Source organism: Micropterus dolomieu, linkage group LG18 (assembly GCF_021292245.1).
Source record: "Micropterus dolomieu isolate WLL.071019.BEF.003 ecotype Adirondacks linkage group LG18, ASM2129224v1, whole genome shotgun sequence".
Taxonomy (NCBI): domain Eukaryota; kingdom Metazoa; phylum Chordata; class Actinopteri; order Centrarchiformes; family Centrarchidae; genus Micropterus; species Micropterus dolomieu.
The window spans coordinates 9,315,035-9,322,948 of record NC_060167.1 but is presented as its reverse complement, the minus strand read 5'-3'; the positions used below and the strand labels follow the sequence as shown (position 1 = coordinate 9,322,948).

The window sequence follows — 7,914 nt, the reverse complement described above, 5'->3', positions numbered from 1 at the left end:
AAATCCAACCGTGGTGTCGGGAGATGCAGTGCCTTAAACCAACAGTGAGTAAGAAAAGTATAAATAGGCACACACTATACGTAATTTGTTAAAAAAATGAGTAGAGGAAAAGGCAGCTAGGCTTATTTATGCAGTGTAAAATGCCACTGGCTTGAGCTAAAAATGTTGAATAACAGGTTTTACAGTTATAACCGTTACGTTACATAATGCTAAAATCCAACCGTGGTGTCGGGAGATGCAGTGCCTTAAACCAACAGTGAGTAAGAAAAGTATAAATAGGCACACACTATACGTAATTTGTTAAAAAAATGAGTAGAGGAAAAGGCAGCTAGGCTTATTTATGCAGTGTAAAATGCCACTGGCTTGAGCTAAAAATGTTGAATAACAGGTTTTACAGTTATAACCGTTACGTTACATAATGCTAAAATCCAACCGTGGTGTCGGGAGATGCAGTGCCTTAAACCAACAGTGAGTAAGAAAAGTATAAATAGGCACACACTATACGTAATTTGTTAAAAAAATGAGTAGAGGAAAAGGCAGCTAGGCTTATTTATGCAGTGTAAAATGCCACTGGCTTGAGCTAAAAATGTTGAATAACAGGTTTTACAGTTATAACCGTTACGTTACATAATGCTAAAATCCAACCGTGGTGTCGGGAGATGCAGTGCCTTAAACCAACAGTGAGTAAGAAAAGTATAAATAGGCACACACTATACGTAATTTGTTAAAAAAATGAGTAGAGGAAAAGGCAGCTAGGCTTATTTATGCAGTGTAAAATGCCACTGGCTTGAGCTAAAAATGTTGAATAACAGGTTTTACAGTTATAACCCACGGGTCATCTCGGTTAGAGGTGAACTGAACATGCCACAGCCTGGCTGAGGGGGTCTTGAACTTTTAGGAAGCGGTGGGAGCCTCTACTGTAAAGGAAAGGGGTGCACTTGATATATAACACAACATAGAACAAAGCCATCACTACGAAACAAAAATAATCATCTTATCTCAATTATCTTGTTTAATATAATCGTTGGAAACCAAAATCATAATTGAAAATACATTTTTATTAATTGCCCAGCCCTAAAGTGATGTCTTAAAAAGTGTCTTGACTGACCAACAGTCCAAAATTTATTTTACAACAACATTAAACAGCAAATCCTTACACTGGAGAAGCTGCAACCAGAGAACGACTGAAATTTTGATTGATAAATGACTTAAACAAGTACTTGTTCTGTATGTCACTTAAATAAAAAATATCTGACAAAGTAATGTAATTATTATAACATTACTAAAGCTTTCACCAAACCGTAACCATCTCTTACATAAACAAAACCATCAATAAATGAACCTGAACGCAGACACTTTCAAAGACACTCTGTAATTCAAACTCCCTATTTTTTCCCAAAAAACTCTGCTGGGATCCTGCAAATACACCTGACTCTTTACTGGCCAAATTAAATGATGAACTGTTGCTGAGTTGATGCCACTGATGTACCTATATTCTTCTAAAGTGAAGGAACCGAGCGAGCAGCACCTGTAGGAAACACCAGCACGAAACTGAAAGGAGATTAAAGGTGGGGTATGAGATTCTGGAAAAAAAACCTAATCCAATATACTTTATATATATATATATATATACACATACACACACAATATACTGTCAGATTCAGCAAATATCTCCTCATAGTACGCTAGCTGCCTATTCTGTGTGCTGAAAAAAAATTGTAATGTTTGTACACAGTCCTAGATCTGTAAATGTAAAACAATCAGCCAGTCAACACTATTCCAGCCAATCAGTAACAGCTGCCCATCTTAGTGTTTTGAAGCCAGAAGTGATCATATTTGAACAAGAGGGTGGAGCTGGAGAGGGACACACATTGCTATGCCTGACTGACAAGTTGCTAATAGGGTGACCAATCACAAGGTAGCCGTGCCCTAAAGCATACTCTACTTTATCTTCTATTCTCCTCTAAATGGGACCATAATTTAGAAAATGAACATCGTGCTGTACTGAAGAAGACTTCAAACTAGCAATTGAGACCATAAATTCATTATGAAAGTGTTAACTGAGGAAATAAATCAAATGCGAAGTAGGATCATTTCTCATAGACTTCTATACAACCTGACTTCTTTTTGCAACTTGTGGAGTCGCCCCCTGCTGGCTGTTAGGAAGAATGCAGGTTTAAGGCTCTCCGATATTGGCTTTACTTTTCCGACCCAGAGGTCCCCCCTTGTGGGTAACAAAGTGTTGCTATGTAAGAGAGAACCAATCGGTTAGAATTGTTTTGTCTGAAGGAAAGATGTGAGTATCGCTATCTGGAGCTGGTGTGCTGACTCTGGGAAACCATCTTATCCACTCTTATTTGGCTGTTGAGATCAAACATCAAAACGGTTTCTCCAGAATCACATACTCCACCTTCAACTGAGGCTGTAAAACTAGTTTAACCAGCACAGTAAAACACACACCTGTTTTCAATTCAGTGGGGCTTTATTGGCATGGGACACAGATCTTGTGTAAAGCAAGTGTGAAATATATATATTTTTAAAACATATACATTTTTGAGCTGCAACGATTAGCTGTTTAATCATTATATTAATTAATTAGCTGAAACAAGACGTATTGACAATTAAAAAATATATTCATTTAACAAACAGGAGTGTCAGTAGCGTGTGGAAGAACCATACAGCGCCACAACAGCCTGGCACCTCCGCATCAGCCTGGTTACACACTGCTGTGGGATGGCAACCCGTTATTCAACCGCCATTTGTGGCAAGTATAGAAATAGGAAATAATTATTATAATAATTCCACCAAAATAATTTGGCAGGAATAATCGACAAAACACAAATGTTGTTTTTTTTTGATGATTTCTGATTATTTTTTAAGCTAAAATTGCAAACATTTGCTGGTTCAGGGTTTGCTGCTTTAGTAAATGATAGTAAATCAAGAGTCTTTGGGTTTTGGGACTGTTGGTTGGACCAGCTTAGCAATTTAAATAGTCACTGTGGGCTCTGGGACATTGTGATGAGCATTTTTAACAATTTTTGACACAATCGTGAAAATAGTCGGCAGATTAAGTGATCATGAACATAATAGTTGCAGGCATAGTAAAAACTCAACATAAATAAACAGAATAACAGAACAGCATTTAATATGATATTATATATATATATATATATAATATCATATTACACACACACACACACACACACACACACACACACACACACAGAGTACTGTCAACTTTGTAAATCACCTTATCGGAGCAGTTCTTTTTAATCTTCTTCAGACCACAGGAACAAACACCAAAGAGGAAGGGAAATAACGTTACTCACGGTCCGGAACACCTTTTCAGTCAGAGTAAACACACCTGCGAGCACTAACCGTTACCTGGCCACTGTGTTAAGACTTTTTCTAAGATTAACCACGTTTGGAGTTTGTATTTTAACTGTTACTGAGACATAAAACAGCCCTTCGTCTCCGTTCAGCTAACAGGGAGCGGCAGACAGACAGGATGGACAACGAGCTACACAACCGCGCCCTGATTGGACAAGACGACTGTCAGTCACGCCTCTCGGTTCAGGGTGAGTGTGTGACGTTTCCAGATTGTGTAAAGCGTAAGATGCTCTGTCAGCAACCAAGGTGAGACTTCCGACGCGACTCCATCAGAATAAAAAGCATGGCAACAAACCCTGGCTATAATTTGCATTGCAAGTTGCCTTGGCCAAAATGCCAAAAGGGGAGGTCAAAACTCCTATCCCACTTGCAGTATAAAGAACAACTTTGTTGTTCCTTTCTCCGTGCACCTTGGTAGTATGTCGTGGTGTGCCAGAAATTCCCACTTTGCTTGCATAAAGCCAATAACACAGAGGGTAACAGCAAACAATAAAAGAAAGGGTCCAAAGTAAGTAAGATTAGGCAGACAGATTATTTTTTCATCAGAATCCATGGTCCCTCCAGTCCATCCTTGATATGCTCTCTAAATAGTCTTTAAGCCATTATTCTTGGGTAAAACATGCAGATTCCTGTGATTTCCAGTGCAATAAAATAATGTCTTTAACTGATGAAAGGTGAGTGCAAAAATACCAACTACAATCCAAAATTTCATATTTTCAATCTCTGGGCCAAACACACACTAGGAGTATTCTGACAAATGACTCATACAGCAATCAAATGAAAGCAGATTTACAAGGTAGTTTAATAATAAAGTACAGACCTTCAACTGTGTTTGTATTCGATTTGTGCATTAACATAACAAGATTAATAGTACAATGTTTAATTTAGTAACCGCTCTGACTGGGTGATTGTTGTGAAGCATTTACATTTAAAAAAAATCTTAGATAAGATTGTGACACATGGTTGAAACCTTGTTAAAATGCTAGTGAAGACTGTTTTTGTCAAACTACTATTTTCAAGGTCAAGAATGAATTTCCACACTCACTTCAAGCCTGATTAAAAACTAGGCCCTACATTTCTGTGCCTTTATGTTGAAGGGCAGACACTCAGCCGGAAGTACTGTTGCTGAAGCAAAAAAGCATGAGCGTGATGAGCTGTACTGAGATCAGAAGTATAATTGAAAACAGAAGTGCAGAAAAAAACTGAACACAGCATGAGCCAACTTCCTCAGCAAGATCAATAGATTTTCATTTTTATTCATCCTTTGCAGTAGAACCACAGTGGAATCAGAAAAAGCAGCAGAGCGTCACATCACAAATGAGAAACAGAAAAGGAAAGACCAAAACACAGAAAAATACAGTCCTAAGAAGGAAAGAAAGTACATAATGCACAGAACCATAATGTTCTGTTAATACCCTTAAAAATCCCTCTCTCTCTCACACACACACACACTGAGCTCCTGCCTCAGCTGACATATCATCCTCATCCTCTGATGATCCACCTCCCTGGAAAAACAGCTCAGATCATTTAACAAACTCTTAAGTTCTACTCAACCCTTCACTTTATCCATTTTACCAACTCATACTCATACACAAAACTTTTAAATTCTAGTGATCCTGAAGGTCATTGTGTAGTTGAAAAGTAGGCACAGCAGTATGAAACTGGGGTTATTCCCCAAACTACTGGTCTGGACTGAGCTACTGTGAATCCCAGGACCTGCACTAAGGCTATGATGAGAATAATTTAAAAAACTGACAACAGTTTTATAAATCTATTACTTTTCTCTCTATTACTACTCTATTACTTTAAATTTGCTTGGAAATAAATAGTGAAAACATATAAAAAATATTCAAACACATCTACAGGCCACGACCTACTATCTAAACACTGCCGTGTACAGGCACCATCTACCATCTATTATTCAAATGTGATTTAGTGCCAGAGGTTATCTCAAGGCACTTTTCATACAGAGCAGTTCTACACCATACTCTATAATATTATGTATCTGAACGCAACCATGTACAGGCCAACATCTAACACTGTCATGTATAGGCTACCATCTACAACCTATAGGCTACAATCTGTAGGCCACAACCTAACACTGTCTTATATTGGCTACCATCTACAGGCCACCATCAACAACCTAACACTGTTGTGTATAGGCCACCATCTACAACCTAACACTGTTGTGTATAGGCCACCATCAACAACCTAACACTGTCGTGTATAGGCCACCATCAACAACCTAACACTGTCGTGTATAGGCCACCATCTACAACCTAACACTGTCGTGTATAGGCCACCATCAACAACCTAACACTGTCGTGTATAGGCCACCATCAACAACCTAACACTGTCGTGTATAGGCCACCATCAACAACCTAACACTGTCGTGTATAGGCCACCATCTACAACCTAACACTGTCGTGTATAGGCCACCATCAACAACCTAACACTGTCGTGTATAGGCCACCATCTACAGGCCACCATCTACAACCTAACACTGTCTTATATTGGCTACCATCTACAGGCCACCATCAACAACCTAACACTGTTGTGTATAGGCTACCATCTACAACCTAACACTGTTGTGTATAGGCCACCATCTACAACCTAACACTGTCTTATATTGGCTACCATCTACAACCTAACACTGTTGTGTATAGGCTACCGTCTACAGGCCACCATCAACAACCTAACACTGTGGTGTATAGGCTACCGTCTACAGGCCACCATCTACAACCTTACACTGTTGTGTATAGGCCACCATCAACAACCTAACACTGTTGTGTATAGGCTACCGTCTACAGGCCACCATCTACAACCTAACACTGTGGTGTATAGGCTACCGTCTACAGGCCACCATCTACAACCTTACACTGTGGTGTATAGGCTACCGTCTACAGGCCACCATCTACAACCTTACACTGTCGTGTATAGGCTACCGTCTACAGGCCACCATCTACAACCTTACACTGTGGTGTATAGGCTACCGTCTACAGGCCACCATCTACAACCTTACACTGTCTTGTATAGGCTACCGTCTACAGGCCACCATCTACAACCTTACACTGTCTTGTATAGGCTACCGTCTACAGGCCACCATCTACAACCTTACACTGTGGTGTATAGGCTACCGTCTACAGGCCACCATCTACAACCTTACACTGTGGTGTATAGGCTACCGTCTACAGGCCACCATCTACAACCTTACACTGTCTTATATAGGCTACCGTCTACAGGCCACCATCTACAACCTTACACTGTCTTATATAGGCTACCGTCTACAGGCCACCATCTACAACCTTACACTGTCTTATATAGGCTACCGTCTACAGGCCACCATCTACCATATGCTACTGTCATGTATAGGTTACCACCTACAGGCCGCCACCTGCCATCTATCACTGTCATGTATAGGCTATCTATTATTTAAACCATCTGAAGTCCACAACAGACTACCACCTATATTCTAAATGCTCCATCTATAGCCCAATACTACTCTATCTATGGACTACCTTGTACCTACAGTTTAACATGCACCAATTTCCATTTAGAGGCTATCTTCCCTTTTTTATTTTATTTTTTTATTTTTTACTTAACATTGTAAGGTTAATCCTCTATGGCCATTCAAGGTGAATATTTATTTGCTGATGATCAGTTTACAGGTTACAACTGAATGTTTACGGGCCACTGTTGATACACTATCTTATTTCTCGTGTTTTGAATGAAGCATCTTTGTATCTGTCACTCACCTGAAAGTCCTGCCTTCTGTCTGTCTATCGATCAGTCGGAGGGGGAAATCTCAGCAGGTGAATGATTGACAGCTCAGTGTCAGTCAGATAAAATTTACCTCCGTCCCACACACAGACAGACACACTGTTCAGACTCTCATCCTTTGCAGAAGTCAAGTCTGTCCAGAATTGTTCTTTTATTCCAAAGGATTTTCCTTTTCTCCAAACACCAGGTCCACAACACAAACAAAATCATCTTTAACAACCATTTGTCTCGACAGTGTTTCACTCCACTTTATTAAGACCTGTTTATCCATTTCTTTCACGCACACATCAAAACTGCATGCACAACCAGTTGAACATTATTAATGTTCCTGTTTAAAGGTTAACCATTTACTGAAAGCAGAAGATTCCTCTTCAGACAAAACCAATTCCATCCATGCTTTCTTTTAGTTAAGTTCAGTAGGCCAACTACAACATTCATAGAAGAAACTGCATGCGTGTGGAGTGAACAGAAACAACTGTGAGGCTTTATTTTAAATCTGCAGCATGATGGCCAGAAGCTGAGAGCAGCTTTGGTGATTAATAAGATTTAGGCCATTTATGTTGAAAACAAAACTTAATAGTTCTGTATGATACTTTTTGTGAGTTATTTGCAAGTCTGTTATGCATAGTTTAAAACTTAAATAGGATAAATAATGACTTTTAAACTATGTTTACATAAACCTGATCATTAAATCCTTAGATGAATTAAAAACCTTAATACGAGCCTTATTTATGGATGAGAGCA

The 7,914-nt window shown here is 39.2% G+C and overlaps 1 protein-coding gene across 5 annotated transcripts in view; it reads right to left on the bottom strand.

Annotated features, from left to right (window-relative positions):
- The window catches only part of cpne1 (copine I), a 71,818-nt gene that overhangs the window by 53,496 nt on the left and 10,408 nt on the right, over positions 1–7,914 (bottom strand). Inside the window, exons 1-2 of one of the 5 annotated variants that reach the window (XM_046075944.1) lie at positions 3,251–3,523; positions 1,490–1,551 (exon numbers count right to left, since the gene is read on the bottom strand). The exons of 1 other annotated variant lie outside the window; for it this stretch is intronic. The gene's annotated coding sequence lies outside the window, so the exon portion shown is untranslated. Of the gene's footprint in view, positions 1–1,489; positions 1,552–3,250; positions 3,524–7,914 lie in introns of those variants that run through there. 3 more of the 5 variants (XM_046075947.1, XM_046075943.1, XM_046075946.1) reach the window with 3 other exon arrangements.